At 39.5% G+C, this 20,793-nt stretch overlaps 1 protein-coding gene across 13 annotated transcripts in view; it reads left to right on the forward strand.

Annotated features, from left to right (window-relative positions):
• LOC131677148 (cubilin) overlaps positions 1–20,793 on the forward strand; it is a 237,919-nt gene that overhangs the window by 13,133 nt on the left and 203,993 nt on the right. For 11 of the 13 annotated variants that reach the window (XR_009303286.1, XR_009303287.1, XR_009303288.1 and 8 more), the window contains exon 2: positions 14,509–15,441. The gene's annotated coding sequence lies outside the window, so the exon portion shown is untranslated. The other 2 variants (XM_058956802.1, XM_058956803.1) reach the window with 2 other exon arrangements.

A 20,793-nucleotide genomic window follows, 5' to 3' on the forward strand; every position in this document is an offset into this window, starting at 1 on the left:
ACAGATGCATTACTCAATAACGGTTATTTCGTCGAATAGAGCGGGCATTCCTTTTACCAAGAATTACGACCAATTAGCTTTCGGACCAAAATTATTCATTTTGCCATATGGTTTCCGGTCGAAATGCTTTCGACCAAACGGCATTCGACCAATTGATCCATTCGGTCAATTGAGACAATTCCACCAAATCGCATTCGTCCAAATGATCTATTCGACCATATATCCCATTCTGCCAGTGGAGCCTTTCTGCTCAATAGCAGTCGGATAAAAAGCATTCGACCCACCAGCATTCGGCTAAATGGCTATCGGACATGGGTGGCCCGAACTACGTTGAACGTTGATTCCTGGTGGCACTAAGAATCAATTCGGTGATGCGCCGAATGAATTATCAAAAGGTTCATTTTGTTGTGACTACGACTAAGCTCTTTTCAAAATTTCGGTAGAAACAGGAGGTAGAGTTCTTGAACGCTACTAAATTGCATTGCATTGAACGATACCAAACAATGTTTGGACTAATCCATCGGTAAAGTGTGCACCAGTGTTGTATTCATTTTCGAAGTATGTACGAATAACACAAAATCGATTGTCAGAAAATCTTTCGGTAGCAACGCGGAAATCCGAATGATCGCAGTCCGTTCCAGGCAGAGCCGTCAATATGGTGAACCATAATCGAATATTGCTAATTAAAATCACGTAAATAAAATAATTGGGATGAGTATTGATAAGTTATACAAAGCCCGCAAATATTTTTGTGCTTTATTCATCGTTCGCTAGTCGAATGAGAAGCATGCAGATGCTCGACAATAGTATTATTCGTGTAAGGGTAACTATTATCCAATAATACCCAACCATCTTTTTTATGTGCAGTTGTAAGGATTTTTTTGAGCTTCAACATGTTCTCTGATTTTAGTAAAATTCTGTTAGGAACATGTTTGAAATTTGTAAAACTTAGCTTTAATTGATAGAAAGTTTATGAAGTTCGTAAGCCGGAAATTTCTATACCATTCTATAAGTCTGATTTTTTTTGAAATTCGACACTTTCTTAGAAGTTTTCAAACTTCTCTGAAATTTATAGAACTAGGAAGGAATTTCCGTTAGATATCCGTTAGACTTTTTTGAAGCTTCTAGATAGGAGGGGCGCACTGAATGTCCTAGAGTTACACTAAAGCTTGTTTCCCTAAAAAATCGTAATTTGTAGGTCTTCCCTAGATTCCAACGGATACTTTAGAAGCTTCAAGAACTCCTTAGAACGTAAGATTCTCCTCACATCTGTATGGTATTCTAGGGTATAATATGCTGTAAGTTCGTGAAAACTTCATGTAGTTGATGAAAATTGGTCGGGTTTGACGAGTTCCGGACAAATTTACCGACGATCGTAAGATTCCCGGAATTCGTACGAGTTTCTTGAGTGAACTTTCCCGGAAGCTCATAGAGCTACACAAAGGCATAGGCATATTGTGAAGTTAGTCAAAAATCTGTAGGCATTTGTAGATCTTCTCTGTATAGCCTGAGTTTCAAAGATATTGTTTAAACTTCTTAAGATCTCTGATATGGCGGACCAAATGAGCTTTTGGACCAAAACAGGCTCATTCGGCGAAAAGGCTTTTGGACCAAAAAAGGCTCATTCGGCGAAAAGGCTTTCGGTCAAAATGCTTTCGACCAGACGGCATTCGGTTAATTGATCCGTTAGATCAGTTGACCTGTTCGGTCAAATGGCATTTGTCCAAATGATCCATTCGACCAAATATCCCATTTGGCTAATAGACCCATTCAGTCAAGTAGCAGTCGGCTAAATTATGTTCGCCCCGACAGCTTGCAATCCTTTTACGAGGTTCTTAGAAACCGTTTGATGTGTTTCGGACTATCTTAGTGCTCCTGAGATGTCCCTGAAGCATGTAGGAATTTCCTATTACTTGCAAGCTTACCTCCCGCGACTGGAAAAAAAAAAAACAATCAATCGGGGGGATCTCAGATTTCCTTGTAAGAAATCCTTGCTTTCGACGGCGTTTCTGCTAATTGACGGCCATCATGTCCGACGTAACATAAGCGACTATCTGCCATTAGCATTCTTTGTCATTGGTCATCCGGCATCATTTCAACAGTAGCAATAATGTTTTTCAACGACGCACCGATCGCCAAGATCATTGCTGTGAAACAATCAAAAATGGTCGGAAACATTGCAAATGTTCACTAAATCGAACATCAATTTCTAAAATAAACACAAAAACGATAACGAACAACTCATGTTTCAAAGAAGGCAAACTACCCGATTAAAACAATTCACACGAATATCGGATAAAGCAAATCTAAAGATAATAAACTATTCCCTTCTTTTCAACATGAGCTGTTTGTAATGCAACTCATACATAAGGGGTTGTGGAGGAAGAAATGTTGTTTATTGGTTTTTTATTTGAAAGTGGGACTTCCCCTCTAAGAAAAGATAACCAGCGCAAAGCAAAACCGTGGTGCCCACATTCCGTAGCAGAACTTAACCGTCTTTTTTGACGGACTTTGCATCTGATTCCTATTATAAAAAAAAATAATACATATTCATCATAACCGCCGACACTAAAAATGCTTCTTGACTGGCACTCGAACATACGACGACTAGCTTATGTGATCAGGGCCGTACCCTGCGAACCAGGGGATACGATATCAACCGCTTCCAAAAAGTTTGCTAAAAATATCTAAGCACGAGAACGCCACTGAAAACCAGAGAAGAATTTTGACCGTATTTTTGGGATTTGAGATCATTATGAACAGCCACGGAAAAGTATCTGCGCACCTAGTAGTTAATTGGGTAGGCTGAATTCAATGATAATACTTATTTTTTTTTATTATGAAATATATAAAAAGCACATGGCTCTATCAAGCTCGCCCATTGAGCCGGGTTAAATAAACGAATTGTAAAAATGCACACAAATTTGTTCGTCGTGAAATATGTTTCGTTATGTATGGATTACGTATGAATGCGTAAATGGTAGAGGCAATATATTCACCTAAAAGTGATAAGAAACCTTGCTTCCATCAATGAACTAGTTTATATTCCAATCCATTTATTTCGCATGTTCTGAGAAAATATTTGCATTTTTTTTTCGAGAGTTGTCCTACTGGACCTGTAGAGCTAGGTTCCCGGAATGGCTCCCCCTCATAATCACTCACTACAATTGCAGACGAGATGGGAAATTTTAAACCCACTAAAACACTGCTTAAGGTCAATTGCAGCGGGCCGTGATTCTGAATGTGATATTCATTGTACGGTTCAGATATGTGCGGGCATAGAGCCTTCACGATCGCATGTATCATCGCGAAGGGCTCGTGCGTTTGTATGTTAACGTTTTCGATTATAACCGTGTGTTCTTGGATGATCGCGCCTGGACCGTGATTCTGATATTTGATTTTCGGTGTACGATTCATAAGCTAGAAGAGAGAGAGAGAGAGAGAGAGAGAGAGAGAGAGAGAGAGAGCTCTTACATATCACTAGAAGAGTTCCCGGTCATGTCAGCATGGAACGTGTTGTCTAGTGGATTTGAGCGTAATTTTTTATTGGTCCAACCGATTAATTGCTAGGGCCTAGAGTAGGGACTTCCGGGCGAGAACACGGACATTTGTACGTTCACTCTTGAGATTGCGTTTGTACATTTAATGGTGCTAAAACATTCGCTTAGTCATCCTGTTTGTGAGATTGCGGGCGCAGGTGTGCATGGATGATCGCAAAAGGCTCGAGCGTTTGTATGTTAACGTGTTTGATGCGTGTGCTAGCGTGTTTGTAGTTTTGCGTGCATGAAATCGATTTTATAATCGTATGACCATTCTCATATTCGTGTGTATTTTTAATTGATCAAACTGTGAATCTAATACGTAATTTTTAGTGTATGGTTCAGATGCTAGAAGAGAGGAAGTTTCCCCATATTACTAGACGACCCGGACATGCCATTATGGAATGTGTTCTCTAGTCGATATAAGCGTGATTTTCAATGGTCCAACTGAAGGCATAGACCTAGGCTGCTAGGGCTGAGAGTAGAGACTTACGGACAAAACCGATACATGATCGCCCTAGCGGTGGGTTAATGCTTGAGACCGCGTTTGTATTGATAGATTCTAAAACATTCACTTAATTACCGGAGTGTGGTTATACTAGCGAGATCATAGACGTAAGTATGTGTGGATGATTATGGTTTGTGTTATCGCGAAGATCACGAGCGTTTGTACTCTTGAAATAAGAAAGATTGTGAGTGTGTAGGAGATAATATGCATTTGATTGTGTTAGTGAGTGTTAATATGAATCTAATTTAAGGCCACTAGCACTTGTAAGCCTTGAAAGAAGATGCAAAGGGCGTCGGTAAATTAACCTTACCTTATTTTATCTTATCCGATCTTCCCCAATGAGTCGAATCGAATGCACGAATTAAACACTTTCAAAAAGTGACCAACGAATCATAGGAAGGATTGCCCACTATTTATCATATACGCCAATTCTATCACAAATATTTAGATGAACACATATATACACACACATATACACACGACTAGCACATAGCAATTATACACTAGTATTAAAAACTACAATTAGTACTACAATAGGCTTTTATTTTTACATTTCTTCAATTAGCCTGTGGACGATGACGAAGTTGACAGATAAATCGACAAGCAATGACCTCCACTGCAAGCCGTATCCTCCAATACTGCTATTTAGCTGTAGAACAATGTCTGCAAACAGGGCCCACAGCAAAAGTCCGTTGAACCGACAGTCGGCCACGCCCGCGCGCATGCTACGCATGGTTGATCGTTATTATGGGCAGGTGCAGAGTATGAAAAATTACAAAACATAAAAAAGGCTCATAAGCTCTCTCGGTCTCCTCGATGCACTACTGTCGAGATGCAATCTAATAGCCATCTTAAAACAAATGTTTGTCCTTAAAACTGATGCATGCATGTGAATTAATAAAAAAAATAGTGTTTGCGTAACGCTCGCTACAAAACAAAACGGCTTGCAAACATGTAACAATAATTTCGACAAAAAAAACCTCGCACGATCACTAACCGAATTTACTCGAATCTCTCCCATAGGGTGGTTCAAGTTGTAATCCCATTTGCGGAGCTAGCAAAATCTAATTTATTCGCACAAATTCAGCGTCCCAAATATAAAACACAAAAATAAACCCACAATCTTGTTCCGCAGCGATGATGCTGGTTGCATAATCGCTACCCCACCAACCCAACCCAATCAGCAAGGATGAGGGAAGTGTCTGCCAAACAGGAATTCCGGCTGGCAAACGGCAAACTGACTGAATCATGTGCCTAATGTACTGCACCAACCAACACACCACAAACACTTTTTTTTCGGCTGGATGCACCAGCTGCTGCTGCACTCGGGCTGATATCTTAATTCTGGAAGAAAATGATGAAAGGGAAGGGGAGGGGTGTGTGTGTGTCAAAATAGGATTGAGTTAGAAAGCTCAGCATTACACAATCTTTTGCATTTATATTTTTGGTTCGAAAACACCCTTTGTTGAGTTGTGAGACAATCCCCCGCTTTTTTGACAGTGTTTTCGCTGCTGCTGCTGCCTACTATGATGAAGCTGCAAGTTTTACCACTGCGCGCCCCATAAATATGTGGGTCATGTTTGCTCGACAGAATCCAATCAAGGCTGGCGAAATTGGGCAAACTTCTCCGACGGTCGCCAGGTGACCTAGCCGACGAAATGATGATTCGACTGTTTAGTTAGGACTTACAGTGGCAGGATAGAAAATCAATCATCCACCTAGCGTTCAATGTTTATCATTTTTGGTGGAGACGAATGGTACTTTGTGTCTAACTCGCTTACTGTTTACTACAATTTACATCTTTCGCCATTGACGACCATTGTTTTGCGTGTGTGTAAGTGAGAAACAGAATCTGGCTGTTATCCTTTAACCAGCACCACGTGCGTTCGTAAGGTACAATTTTCCTTACGCGTAAGTGTGTCTGTTTATAACGATACTCTCCGATTCAAATGAGATTCGATTAGCTCGTGCGAGCATGAATCAGGTAAACAACGCATACTGAAAAGCTCTCTCGCAAAGCATCGCTAAACTGATGTGATGGTGTTGGTGTTGAATCGGCCGCCAGATTACCTTCACATCCTGCTGTCGGTACAACACCAGCCACATTGACGGGATCACAAATTCGCAGTAAGTAGTCTGCGGGATAAGAACGAGAAAAATGCATGAACAGGGAACAAAGTATGCCACAGCAGGAAATAGAGTCGGGCGGTGGGTGGATGGGTTTTTTGGTCCGTTTTTTTCATTGATATTCTTCGTCACCAAGTACAATGGTGCCCGCAGAATGGATTTGAAAATCTAATGGCTATTGCAGGCAACATTGTTTCAATCAGTGTGAAAAAAAGAAACATTAAAATAGTAAAGCAGAAAAACAGTAAAACAGTAAAACAGTAAAACAGTAAAACAGTAAAACAGTAAAACAGTAAAACAGTAAAACAGTAAAACAGTAAAACAGTAAAACAGTAAATCAGTGAAACAGTAAAACAGTAAAACAGTAAAACAGTGAAACAGTAAAAAAGTAAAACAGTAAATCAGTGAAACAGTAAAACAGTAAAACAGTAAAACTGTAAAACAGTAAAACAGTAAAACAGTAAAACAGTAAAACAGTAAAACAGTAAAACAGTAAAACAGTAAAACAGTAAAACAGTAAAACGGTAAAACAGTACAACATTAAAACAGTACAACAGTGAAAAGTTTTGACCGTCTGTTTTTCAGCTTTGGAACCACTGTGCGCGCGGTTTAGGTGCATGGTTTTCCGTAATGTGTGGATCTTGGTTTATTGCGTTTCCATATTCAACACCGTGTTGCATGGTGTTCTTCGTAATGCAGTTTTCTGGAGTACATTCTTAAACGTTATCAATGCACATTTTCGCACATGGTGTAACTGTAAACAGGTCAGTTCGTCGAGATAAAGATTCATATTTAGTCAGTCGAAATTTGTTTTACAGCAGTACGGACACTTTCCTTTTTAGTGGCTTGTTCACGTCGTTGTGTAGCCGGAGGTAACGATACTGTACTGTTTGTGGTTAAGAAACAAAGCGATTGATATAAATGATTGCTTGCCTGACTGATGCAGCTACGATGGAGCAATTTTTACCTTCAGTGTTATTGATATTAATTACAATCCATAATGGCAGTATTGGGTCAGGACAAATCGCTACATTTACCAAAAAATCGTATCATCATGTCGAATTATTTATGGTATATAATTTTAAAAAGCTCGCTCATAAGAGGTTTTACTCAACACTTTAAACGGCGACTCTGGTCAACCACAGCACATCAGACCAACGATATCAATGGAACATCTTCAATGCTTTCAGCGTATTTTAGTCTTATATTTAGTCGAAGAATTTAGATTTTTGGCATTATCGAAACAGTTCCTGCTAAACAAACTACTTGAAAAAGGCAGCACGAAAAATATATGGAGAACACAACAAATGCCTTATAGCGGAAACTGGTGCTATTTTGCGAAAATCCCACCCAATGAGTCAAATTAAACGATCCTGCAGATTACGAACAGGAAATCACATCTTCACAAAACAGCCCAACGCAATTGGACAACCCTGTGAGTAGTACGATATGTACGTGTTTACTGAAACGTAGCTGAACAGCAATACGTTATGCAAGCAGATTTTTGGAAGTTTCTATTCCGTGTTTGGACAGGATAGAAACGAACAAAGCATTAGGAAGAGTAGTGGTGGAGTGCTTATAGCATTGCGTTCGAAGTGTCTCTCTCTAACGTTGCCAGCGTTGAGTAACGTTGGATCGCCCTCATGCTCAATCATTTTACGCTTTATATTCCTGTACTTTACATTTCACCTGATCGCGTTACGGATTCTGATCTTATTCATCAACACTAGCGCTCGCTTTCATACACCACAAGTCAAATAGATTCGAATGACAAAATCATCATACAAGGCGATTTTTTTCATATTAAATAGTCGTTTTTCTTCTAATTATTTATACCCCAATGTTCTTCACTAACTTCATCGACTTCGCGGCTACTGGACCATTTTAACTCCGCCGGTTTTGTTCAACTAAATGATCAACAATCGCTGTTATAATTGTCGTTTAGCTTTGGAGTTCTTCAGGGAAGTCACCTAGGGCCCTTCATATTTCTACTCTACCTTAACGATCTGAACTTTGCAATAGATTGTTTGAAATGCGTCTTCCATTGAATGTAAAATTTGCAAACTGTTCTCAAACGAGAAATTTCTGTGAATACCGTAATTAAATCCCAAACTCATCTTCAAGGATCATACAGAATTTGTTATTTCTAAGACCTCAAAACTTTTAGCATTCGTGTTTTCCTTTACAAAGAACCTTGTCAATGTGCATTGCCTAAAAGCGCTGAATCGCACCTCTACTCTCGAATATGCGCTCTGCTGTTGTTTGGACACCTCATTACCAAATCGTCAGCCACAAGCATAGAAGCTATTACCATGGGCTCCTCCTGAACCTTCCAAGCTACTAGAACCGCTGTCAACTTCGTGGCGCTACAAAGGTTGTTTTCATTACTGACCTGCTTCAATCGAGAATTAATTGTTCAAACTTCCGGCAGCTTCTGGATTTCGACATTCATCGTTGTCGTTGTCTTAAATCTATTTTTTTACCAAATGGCTCGTGCAAGACCCGTTACCGGCTACAATAAGTCTTTTTCCAGTATGTGACTTCGCGACGTGTGTATCAACGCGAAGGACTCGAGCGTTTGTACGTCAACGTGTATAAATTCGATTTTATAATCGTTTTATAATTCGCGTATATTCTTGGATGATCGCGCGCGGACCGTGAATCTGATACTTAATTGTCAGTGTACGGCTCAGTGTGAGAGACAGAATAAAATTAACTTAAATAATTCGGGCGGTCCAATGCTGAACCAACTGGAGCTTGATTCTCGGATGGGCTCCCTGTCAGAATCACTCACTACAATATAATAAATTTATAAATTTACGTGCTAAAGCGTTCACCTAATCACCATGCTTGAGAGATCGCGGGCGTGGGTTTCAGTGGATGACCGCAATTGTATGTTCGCCTTGGTGACACATCGCGAAGAGCTCGAGCAATTGTATGTTAACGGGTTTGATCGCGAGGGCATGTATAACCGCGAGCATATTCGTGTCAGCCTTTGCATATTCGCGCGAACCGCGGTGTTAAGTGTGAAGAGACTTAGTTTCCCCGTATTTGACCGTTGACATGGATCTGGGCTGCTGGGACCAAAGGTAGGGGCTTTCGAACGTGACCGATTCTTCATAGTGTGGGAACTGGCGTGAGTACAATCGCACTTGAGACTGCGTTTGTATTTACGTAAGTGTTAATTTATTGACTTAATCTCCGAAGCGTTTTTATGTTTGCGAGATCATGGGCATGCATTCATATTACCGCGAAGGGACCAAGTGTTTCTATGTTAACGAATTTGATCACGTGGCCATTTTTAAGTGTGTATAACTTTGAATGCGTTTGAACTCGTTCATATATTCGAGTAGCCGTTTGTACATTCGTGTGGGATTTTTAAGGCTCGTGGGGGTCGTCATTCTATTGTTTAATTTTGAATGTACGGTTCAGATGAAGAAAGAAAGCGAGCTGTCCCATAAAGTATGTTGTTTAGTGTATATAAATTCCGTATTTGGGGGCTCTCGGACGGGTACGATTCATAATCGCGCGTTTGTATGTTGGCGCTTGAGACCACGTTTATAAATCCGTAAGTGCTACCACGTTGACTTGATCACTTGATCGCGGGGACTTTTTTATGATTGCAAGATCATGGGCGTCGGTATGTGTGAATGATCACGTTTGCTGCCGGACTTGTGTTATCATGAAAAGCTTGAGCGTTTGTATGTTATCGTTCGCGTTTTTTTTTTCGCGTGGGCGTTTGTATGTTGCGTATTTTGGTACTTTTGTAATTTCGTATATACTAATGCGTGTCTATAAGCGAAGGGCCACTTGCATATTCCCTCGAGCTGTCATTGTCGTTGAGAAAAAATATCGTTGAGAAAAAAAAAAGACAACACAATAATTAGATATAAATTCAGTAGAGGTTAGGTAGACGAACGACTCGTATACTAAAATATATTACAAGAGAGACTCTAGATATTGACGAATTTCGCGCTAAACCGTATTCACAGCTAGCAGCGCCCTCTCAGATTCTAATGATACTTTCTGTACATGAAGACTTTGTCACAAAAAGCTACTTTGCATACTTCGTTTTTCCAAAAATGATCTAGACTGTCTTTTGAAAAGGGTCAAACTTGTTTTACCATTTTTTTTTTTCAAAAGGCTATAGTCTAAAAATGACAAATTCTACACAAAAAATGTTGTAGGAGGGAATTTCATATTTTGAATCAAATTTTTGAATAAATCAGCTTGAAAAATTATTCATCGCCTCCTACACTGAAAAAAATCGATTTTGAAAATTTAAAATCGATTTACAATAAAACCCCATCTTTGATTTTAATGAAATTTTGTTCCAATATAGGTAATTATATTCCATACCTACAGTCAAAAATTCAAGTTGGACGCTTTCAAGGAAAAAAATTTATTTGAAAAAAACTTTTCCTTGTCCAAAGTGATTTTTTAGTGTATTTTTATCGAAATCTAAACCAATGAAAGTCATAATCATCTCAGAATCCAATAAAAGTCAGTTTGTGAGAAGTCTTCCAGTCTCCCAGTTTTTCAGTCTTCCAGTCTTTCAGCCTTCTAGTCCTCCAGTCTTCCAGTCCTTCAGTCTTCCAGTCTCCCCGTCTTCCAGTCTTTCAGTTTTCCAGTTTTCCAGTCCTCCAGTCTTTCAGTCTTCCAGTCTTTCAGCCTTCTAGTCCTCCAGTCTTCCAGTCCTTCAGTCTTCCAGTCTCCCCGTCTTCCAGTCTTTCAGTTTTCCAGTCTTCCAGTCCTCCAGTCTTCCAGTCCTCCAGTCTTCCAGTCTTTCAGTTTTCCAGTCTTCCAGTCTTTCAGTGTTCCAGTCTTCCAGTCTTTCAGCTTTCCAGTCTTTCAGTTTTCCAGTCTTCCAGTCCTCCAGTCCTCCAGTCTTTCAGTCTTCCAGTCTTTCAGCCTTCTAGTCGTTCAGTTTTCCAGTCTTCTAGTCCTCCAGTCCTCCAGTCTTCCAGTCTCCCCGTCTTCCAGTCTTTCAGTTTTCCAGTTTTCCAGTCTTCCAGTCTTCCAGTCTTTCAGTCTTCCAGTCTTTCAGCCTTCTAGTCTTTCAGTCTTCCAGTCTTTCAGTTTTCCAGTCTTCCAGTCTTTCAGTGTTCCAGTCTTCCAGTCTTTCAGCTTTCCAGTCTTTCAGTTTTCCAGTCTTCCAGCCCTCCAGTCCTCCAGTCTTTCAGTCTTCCAGTCTTTCAGCCTTCTAGTCGTTCAGTTTTCCAGTCTTCTAGTCCTCCAGTCATCCAGTCCTCCAGTCTTCCAGTCTCCCAGTCTTCCAGTCTTTCATGTTTTACCGCCGGCGTCGGCGGTAAAACATGATGATGAGTTATGTTCTACCATAGACCATGCGGTAGACTTGGGTGAAACGCCCAACTCCTACTCTGCAGAAGGCAAAAAATTCTTCACATTTCCTTTCGATCATGCCCATATGAGCCGCCTAGTTCTAGTTTTCCGTTCTAAGTTTATAACTGATTCGCTCTAGAATACCTATCCGTCTTTCAATTTCATTGCTTTCGTTTCTCTTAGTCTCAAATTTGCCGAAAATAGCCAACAAAATCGATACAGCAAAAAAGAATATTAGTAGTCCGAACACTACAGAAATAGTACAAACGCTCACTTTGGTTTGGGCTGGCGAGAATTGGAAAGAAGCAATAGAAATGAAATAGCCCACTTAAGCCCTGCCGGTCTCCCCGATGCACCACTAGCAAAGCGTATCGCAACTAACATCTAAAAGCTACGTTCTGTTAGAGGTCAACAGGAAAAGCTACAATTATGGTTCTGTTCAAACGACTGGGATGATGCGATTTTGAATTATTTGAAAACGTCTTGTAAAGCAAAACGATGGTTGTTTACTGCCCGACGTTTCGGCCTTGTGGTGTTGGCCTTTTCCAAGGGAAATATAGGTCTATCGACATTCTAACAAAAAAACGATATACCTATATATCCCTTGAAAAAGGCCAAAACGTCGGACAGACAGCCGTTTTCAAATAACTCAAAAGCTACAATTATGTTTAAGAGAATATGAATGGCTATTTTAAATGGAGATTTAATTGATAATTTTTGATAATTGGTGCACTCTGCAGTTCATTCGAATGGATACATGTAATATTGTAGGAAGATGTGTGCAATCTCGTTTTTGAGGGTTGTTCTACTGGAGCTGCAGGGCTGGATTCTCGGAGACTTTCAATCAGAATCACTCACTATAATTGCGGACGAGACGGAAAACGTCGCCCACTAAAACACTACGCAAGGCCAATTGCCGTGGACCGTGATTATGTCGTGTGGCCATTTGTATGTCGCGTGTGTATGCTAGAGTGTATGTAACTGCGCGAGTATGAATTCGATTTTACAACCGTTTTACCATTCGAATATTCGCTTGTGTTTTTCAGTGATCGCGCGCACCGTGAATCTGATACTTAATTTTTGGCGTACGGTTCAAATCCTCATATCCCCAGAGTTACCAGTCATGTCGACATATAGTTCTTCAAAAAAAAAAAATATCGAATGTACTATAATGAACGAGGGGGCAATACACGGTGGTCCATTTTTTTAACGTCTTGTTTGCATCAGAACGAGATGTTTTACGTTTAAATTCAATGCAAAAGTTCCGCATGCACCCTGTACAACTGTCATTTTCTGGTTAGGACCCCAGATTAGGACACAATCTCAGCTCAATCGAATTATCGAATTAGATTCGTTAGTTTAGTCGACTAACAGATGTTGACATCTAGCCAAAAACTGTGGTTCAACTAAAATGTAGTTAGTTTTAAAAACAAGCCTAATCAATTAATCTTAACCAGAACTGTTGATAGTTTCGTCACATCCACCGATGAGTCGTGTACAAGTTTAGCACGGAAAATAAAACAATCAAAACTGACAGGTGCTAACACAGAGGACATCAGGTGCCAAATATTGACATTCCCCCTCTAGACAACAATTGCCGTATCGATGACAACGACGACTACGATGATGTGATGATGGTCGATTGCTCCAGCATTTGTGGTGCGGTGCGGAGAAACCGAAACAACGAACAACGGACAGAGTCGTTCGGGCTTCGTTCGGAGAAGCATCACACACCGCAGACGGCTCGGCGACGTCGACGGTCAGTTGTTGGTGGTTGCTTGCACGGAAAGTAACCTGTCCGAAAGTGAGACGTGAATTTTTATTAGAAAATAGTTGCTTTCAATTGATTTGGTGACGTCGGATAAAAGTTCCAATGCTCATGACGGAAGTGCGAAAAATTCGAGTTGAAGGTGTAACCAGTGCAGGGGACTAATTTTGCATATCGTCGTAATTGGGATTTTCTAAACACTACAGTTCAAATTGTATACTAGAATGAAGTTTTCAGCGACGAAAAAGTAAAAATATTTTCCTGTTTTCGTTTTGCACCTCAAAAGAGTGGATTTTAAAATACATGTGTATGGTGACGCCCTCCTCATACATGCAAGTGCCTAGACTACAGAGGACACTCCGGCCTACTAGGATCGCCGTTTACATGTGAGTGTTGTCCAAGTTTCCCGCTGTCCCTAATAACACCATCTCGAAGAGAGAAGAACATCAGGAAATTCAGAACCGAGATGAGAATCGCAGAGCAGGAGCGTAGGAGTGTAATCGAGCCTCGGATAATCCACTACGTTGCGTGTGTCTATGTGTAAGCGGTTCCCACTAACAAGGATACCAGCGGAAGCTGTCAAATCCTTTATTTTAGTTTTAGTGTGAGTGTGTGTTTTGGGGTTCGGGTTTACGGTGAAAACAGATGCCAATCCGTGCCCATCCCGTCTTTTTTCCATTCCTAGGTATTTGTTGTTGTTGTGTATGTTGTGAATGCAGGGCGAAGAAAGTAGAGCGAGGTTTTCTTTTGTTTCCGCGTGCGAATTTGCGATGCTATTAGTGTGGTAGGTGACGATGATGCTGTTGATGATGATGGGTACCAGGCGCTGGGAAACCATTTGTCTGCATAAATTAGTAGCTAGTGTTTTACCTTTTTCGCGATGGGGTTGGACTTGAGGAATACTCAAGCCCCGTTTCTATATGGATGGAGAATATGACCGGCTACTGTCGGTAGGGAAGTGATTTTCGTCTCCTTCTACATTCTAATGTGACAATAGTTGACATAATCTTATCCATAGTACTTATTTTAAATATTCAAAAATTCAAAAAAAAATTTCAACTGAAGCTAAAAAGGCACTTTCTGGTGTAGTTATGTAATTTGCAATTCGACTTCGTCTCATCAGAATCCGACACTAACATAGTGGCACAAACTTTCTGTTTACATTTAATATTGCAAAAATTGACACTGCAACTAATCCCAAAACAAATTCCCACATCTTTCAGGTCAACGAGATTTGACTTCCACGAGTGAGGCATCCAAGCAACCTTCGCCAAAACAAAAACCGACAACTACCCATACACAGTGAAGCCAGGTGTCATAAAAATAGTGGTACTTCTACCTCGGCCGGCGGATCCATTTCAAATGCTATAAAGAACATCAGTACAGTAATTACTGGACAGCGGCGATGATCATGCCTAATCGCGGACGATGCAGCGGACAAGCATGGAAACGACCGGTACGTCTGCAGCAGTAGGCGTAGCGCCCCTACCGGCTGGTAGTTCTTGACAGCGGATCCGAGGAAGCTCCAGCGAGGTGGTCCAGCCAGAATTCGCGCGGTCGATTTTTTCTTCATTCGTTCAAACACTATCGCGCTCTCAGTTCGGGTGGTGATAGTAGTAGCCACCATAGGAAGTATTCAAGTGAACTGGAACCTGAAGTGGGGCGGAAGAAAATTTAAAAGCAAGCAAGCCGAAGAAAGCTGTCAGTTCTGCAACCTGGAAGTGTTTTGAACTGTTTTTCTACGCAAAACAGTAGACGGAATAAAAAGTGATACACACGGGCCGGTGAGAGTAGTGAAAACAGAGTAACAAAGTAGGCGTGATAAAGTTGTGTACAAGATTCACTGACACTCACGATAAAATATTACAGGAGCAGTAGTTGTGAAGAGTTTAAGAATAATTAACTGGCAACTAATCGACAGGTGCAAAAAAAATCTAGCGAAAAGAAGAGTAGTGAGATTGTTGCGAAAAAATAGAACAAGTGTTTTGTATCCGTAAAAACGCCGAGAGGGATTAATCTACTGACAAAACGGAAGTCGTAACGTGACCAGCAGGATATTGTCTAGCGTATGCACAAACCGCATCATTTAAAACAACAGTAGCAGCAGCAACAGGGTGCAATAATATGAGAGATATTGCCCTTCCGCAATGTTTGGGGTGAGTCACTTCTAATGCTGTTCTATTTTTTGTCATGTTACACTCTATTTGCAACTGCAAAGTTTCACCTATCTTGGCTAGTTTTACTCCAAGATGATAGTTCTAAAGATTAGTTATAGAATTGGCATTTCAACTTCGTCTCATTAGAATCCGACACTAGCTTAGCCCCACGACTAAGCTAGCGATGGATCGCCGCTCCCTAGTCAAGCGTGATGTCCCGCAAGAAAAGATTCTGTTAAGCTTATAAGTGCTAGTAGAGTTGAAACTTGATATGCACTATGCTGTTTCCTCCTAAGTAAAAATCAAATTTGTATAGTTCCGTAACTGAAAACCCGCTCACTTACGGTGCAAGTTTCAGCCAATAAATTTATCTGTTCATAATAAAAAAAAAAACGAATACCACACGTTGCCCCAATCAGAACACGATTATCCAATTCTACCATGCACCGCACCCGCACCGAATCTCATACCATCCGTTTGCCACACACTGTCAGCATCGCAGTAAAAGCAAGCAAGCCGTGTTCACCGATCTTCGCAAATCGCCTGTCACTGACATGTGTTCGTGTCTGTCCGAGCTTGTCCATCATCATTGCTCCCGGTGATGAAGGCCGAACATCATCGGGAATAGAGTAGCTACAGTACAGTGCAACGCATCTGTCGGAGAAATTTCTGGGGCTATTGTGATGCATTTACTGTTTAAATGTCGCTCAGGTTGCTGTTTCCGAGCCGTTTCTTATCACTTGATTGAATTTATTTTCATTCGTCAGTAAGTTATGGATTCCGTTCCGAATTCGTTTCATCAGTAACTGGCACTGACTTGGCAAGCAGAGAGTCGGTTTATTATAAAATGCAACCCTAACGCTATGCAATATTTCTCTTTAGTGGAGAAAATTTAGGTAAAAGCCATTTTTCTTACCACTAAGGTGAAAATTGTTTTAAACCACATTTGCGCGTAAAAGACACAAAACCTGACGCTGGCTCAAAAACAAAATCACTATTTTTGTGTTTCTGAGCAAACCCTTAGTCCTGCGTGATGTCCCGCAAGAACCCTACAAATGGTGCAAAATGAAGTCCCGGAAGCACAGGATTTGTTGTGTAAATTCGCAATGTGCAAATTCTGGCAGATCTAATCTTTTTGCTCCTTACGCGATTTACCCGCTCAGAACATTCAAATATGAGAATTTTTTCGTCAGTAACTAACACCAACTTAATGTTAGCTAGATAAGTCCAAACCAGTACCGAATTGGCACTAGCTAGACACTTGAATAAAAAAAACACGTCTTACGTAAACGCCAAACAACTGGCTTATACTGAGTGACGTCTCGAAAGTAAGCTCAGAGATTCTGATTGTCGACGAGGAATGTGGAACCGAAACTGTCTTTTGCTATAAGAAATAAACGACTGGTACTATGCAAAATTCCCAAATGGGAGAAATTTTGGACAAGACCAAATTTTGGTGCATAAGAACACAAGATCTGAATTTTTTTTCAGTGTTTCGGATTTTCCTCGGCAGTAACAGTTGTTCGGTGGACTTGTCTAACTAGCATTAAGTTGGTGTTAGTTACTGATGAGGAAAATCCGAAACACCTAAAAAACCTTACTTTATGTTTGGTCTTGTGTCCTTATGCACAACAATTTGGTCTTGCACAAAATGTTCCCCACTTAGGAATTTTGCAGAGAAATTTCTGCTACAAAATATAAGATATGTAAACATTATCGTTCAATGATTTAAAAATTAATCTATTCGCAAATCTAAAACTCAAGAATACGAGCTTTTTCGGCTTTCAAAGAAACTGGATGAGTTTTTTTTTAAATCAGGGCCTCCAAAACGGAGATGGTAACATTACAGTTCAGCAAAGAGGACTGTAACTGGATTCAAAACCCACAAAATGCAGGAACTAAAGAACTCCCCAAGTAACTATAAGCATTAAACAATTGCACAATATTGGCTGTACACTTGCACTACTGTTTCATTACAACTCCATTTTGGTATTTACAATGCACTCTATATTAGCACCGTAAAGGGGTATGAAGCCGATATAATGCATACAAGCGTCAAGGATCTTTAAAGCATGTATGCTTTACGTATGCCTTTATTGCTATAATAGAGCAAATATAAAACCGATATAATGCTAATGTGACATCTCCTTGAACCTATCAAAAACTAAATATATGCTGTTTCGTTCATCTAGAAGAGCTATAGGCGTGCATCCAGACCCAAGTATGGGACAGTCTGTAATTCAGGAAACTAACTGCTTCAAATATTTAGGACTTCACTTAGACCCCACACTCTCCTGGATTGAGCATATAACATCTATAGAGAGAAAAGTTGCATCGTTATGTGGGGCTATGCGTAAAGTATGCTCTTTTGTTCCCCAGCATGTACTTCTAAAATTTTATTATGCGCACATCCACTCATTGCTGAACTACCTTGTATCTGTGTGGGGCCGTGCCAGTATTTCGAATCTGAAAAAGCTACAAACGCTTCAAAACAGATGTCTTAAAATTATTTATAAAAAACCATTTATGTACCCTACTATTTTGTTATACAATAATAATGCCCATAACATTTTACCTTTGCTTGGGTTGACTAACTACCAAACAATAATGTACATCCACAATGCTTTGCATAATACTATTGCTCATAATAATCTAGAATTTACGACAGGAATTCGAGCTCACAGCACCAGACAAGCCAATCATTTATTATACTCCAGAGTATCCACGAACCTTGGTCAAAGACGCATTACTTTCATCGGACCTAAGTTATTCAACCAGCTTCCTACTGATTTAAAGCAAATAACATGTCGCACTCGTTTTCAAGCAAAATTGAAACTAATTTTCAAAAATAAAATAGGAGAATTTTTAATATAAACTTCGTTCACCACCAATCGAGCTTATTCCTTTAGATATAATTGGTTAACATTTTTTTTTAAATAAAAACAATTGATAAATGCATTTTTTATAGCAATAAGTAATAAATAAATTTAAATTATTATGAGCTACCTGCAAAGCTACGATGGGACCCTTAAAAGGATTCTTTTCCGCTGGGTACTCGCCGTAGCTTCTTGTCAAATTTTGTGTTTTGTCGGTCTCGTATTGTTTTTTTTTGTTCTCAGCGTTTCCGCGATTCGTAACTTTGTTTTGTTGTGCTGACCTTTTTTTTGTACCCTGAGAACTGATGTGTCCACTACCAGGGGGCTCCGTTTGTGAGCTTTTTGGTGTGGGGGTAAGAGGCGGGCTATTAAAAATAAAAAAAAAATTCTCTATTTTTTTCCATTAAAAAAAGAATAGTCTATTCGTTATGCATTTCCTCTCGAGAATTATATTCGGCCCATATCATTTCACTCGAACTTGCCTTGAATGACGAGGCAAGGTACCTCTGTTCGACACTTACTCAAGGAAGTTTTCGTAAAACATAATTCATACCGTGTGAGAACCAAATCCCGTTGAGGTTAAGATATTCCTTACAATGCATCAGAAAGAAGTTCTAAACAATATTTTAACATACTTATTTTGTTTATTCTATCGAAAGGGAAACGACAGAAAGCGTAGCAAACATATTCCGGAAAATAGCAGCCAAATTAAGCTTTCGAAAAACATGTGCAGTGCCGATATGAGGCTTTTAAAATTGACATTTATGCATTGGTGCTATGTAATAGTATTAGTAATGCAAACGCTTTCTGCACAGCAAGAGCAAATCAAAAAAAATTTTCTGGAATTTTATTAGCATTATATCAGAATATAATGCCTTATGGCTGTTTAAGAGTGTTCTCTATGCAGATATAAAGCAGATATTATGCGTTATAATACTTATTAGTTACTTGGGTCAAGTACATTGGGACCAAGTGCTTTAATAATAAAGCGAGCACAAACCGTCGCTGTTGTGCTATCTTATGACAAGCGCCATTTAGCACTTTTCGAGAAAAAGTGTTAGAAGCTTTTCGGAGAAGGCATTCGATGCTTCTATCTTTTCTAAAGTAAACTCTCGATTTGTGCGAAGATCGGTTGACTATATTTACAGTTTTTGCTTAAAATGTAAACCGAAGACGCTCACATACGTGTCATAAGTGTGTATTGATGATAAAATATGTATGAGTGTCACAAATGTGTACAGAAGATTTCATATAAAAATGAATGATAACTGATTCGTAAAATTATGCGTTATAGATCACTATGTCCAATATCATACTTTTCCATGCGATAGCAGCAATATCAGGTTACAAAATGATGGTATTAGAACACAAAGTTTTTCCAATTTTCCTCCTTTATTCAGGAAAAACAATGAACAAAAATTGGTTTCATTGACAATTTAGAGTCAATGTATATCAAACAATGTTATTGTTGACAGGTGACTAGACGAAACAAATGTTCTTCTTGCATAATCCATCACTACATTTCGGTATACTTTCCAAAACAAGTGGAAATCTCAAATGGAAATTTGTTCAATAATCATGAATATATCAGCCAACCATTCCCAGAAAAAAACTATGGTAGGAAAAGTTTTGCTCCCAAAACAAGAACCTAGCTAATGCTTATGGTTGATCTGCATAGGAATTACCTATGTCATCAGAGACATCTGTTGACTTGCTATAAGCTTTTCGGCTTATAGAAAGCTAACAAACTAAGAATGTTGTCTCTTTTTTCTTTGTCATAAGATAGCACAACTCGATCACTCGAGAAATTGGCGTTTGTCATAATCGTGTTTCGCTATATCTCAGTAACCCAGCAGAATTTCAAAATTCTGAAAACGCGACTTTATGGAGATTTTAAAACTTAGTAACATGGTATATCTAACTCAGTTCACCCAAAATGGCGTTTGTCATAAGATAGCACAACAGCGACGAAATGTTAAGTCATTACCTAGAAAATCAGCAATTAAAATATGCAATGAGAAAAATAAAAATTTGAAAAATTCCAGCAGCCAAACCAAAGTGATCCAGGAATGGTTTCCGGTCATTCTACCGGATAAACACGGTATGGACATTAGGCCGACTGGTTACTAGAGAGGGAGACAGAGAAGATAATTGTCATTTTTCGTACTGATCAATCAAGGTCCAATTTCACATTTTCGTATTTTTAAGCTACATGCTATATAAATCTTTCGCTCATAATTCAAACAATAGTGAAAAAACAAAAAGTGATTTCTTGAGAAGCGAAAAACAAGTTTTTGACAGAATCACGAAACACAAAAATTGGGTTCCTGAAATATTTTAACCGTCTCAATTTTTTTTTATTTCGTTTATTTGACTCGGCTCAATGCGTTAGCTGAACTGAGCCGTGGATCTTTTAATATTTTAAATTTGAACAAAAAATGGAATTCTATTATACTTGGTTTGGATCTTAAGTAGG

This window comes from Topomyia yanbarensis, chromosome 1, assembly GCF_030247195.1.
Source record: "Topomyia yanbarensis strain Yona2022 chromosome 1, ASM3024719v1, whole genome shotgun sequence".
Lineage (NCBI taxonomy): Eukaryota > Metazoa > Arthropoda > Insecta > Diptera > Culicidae > Topomyia > Topomyia yanbarensis.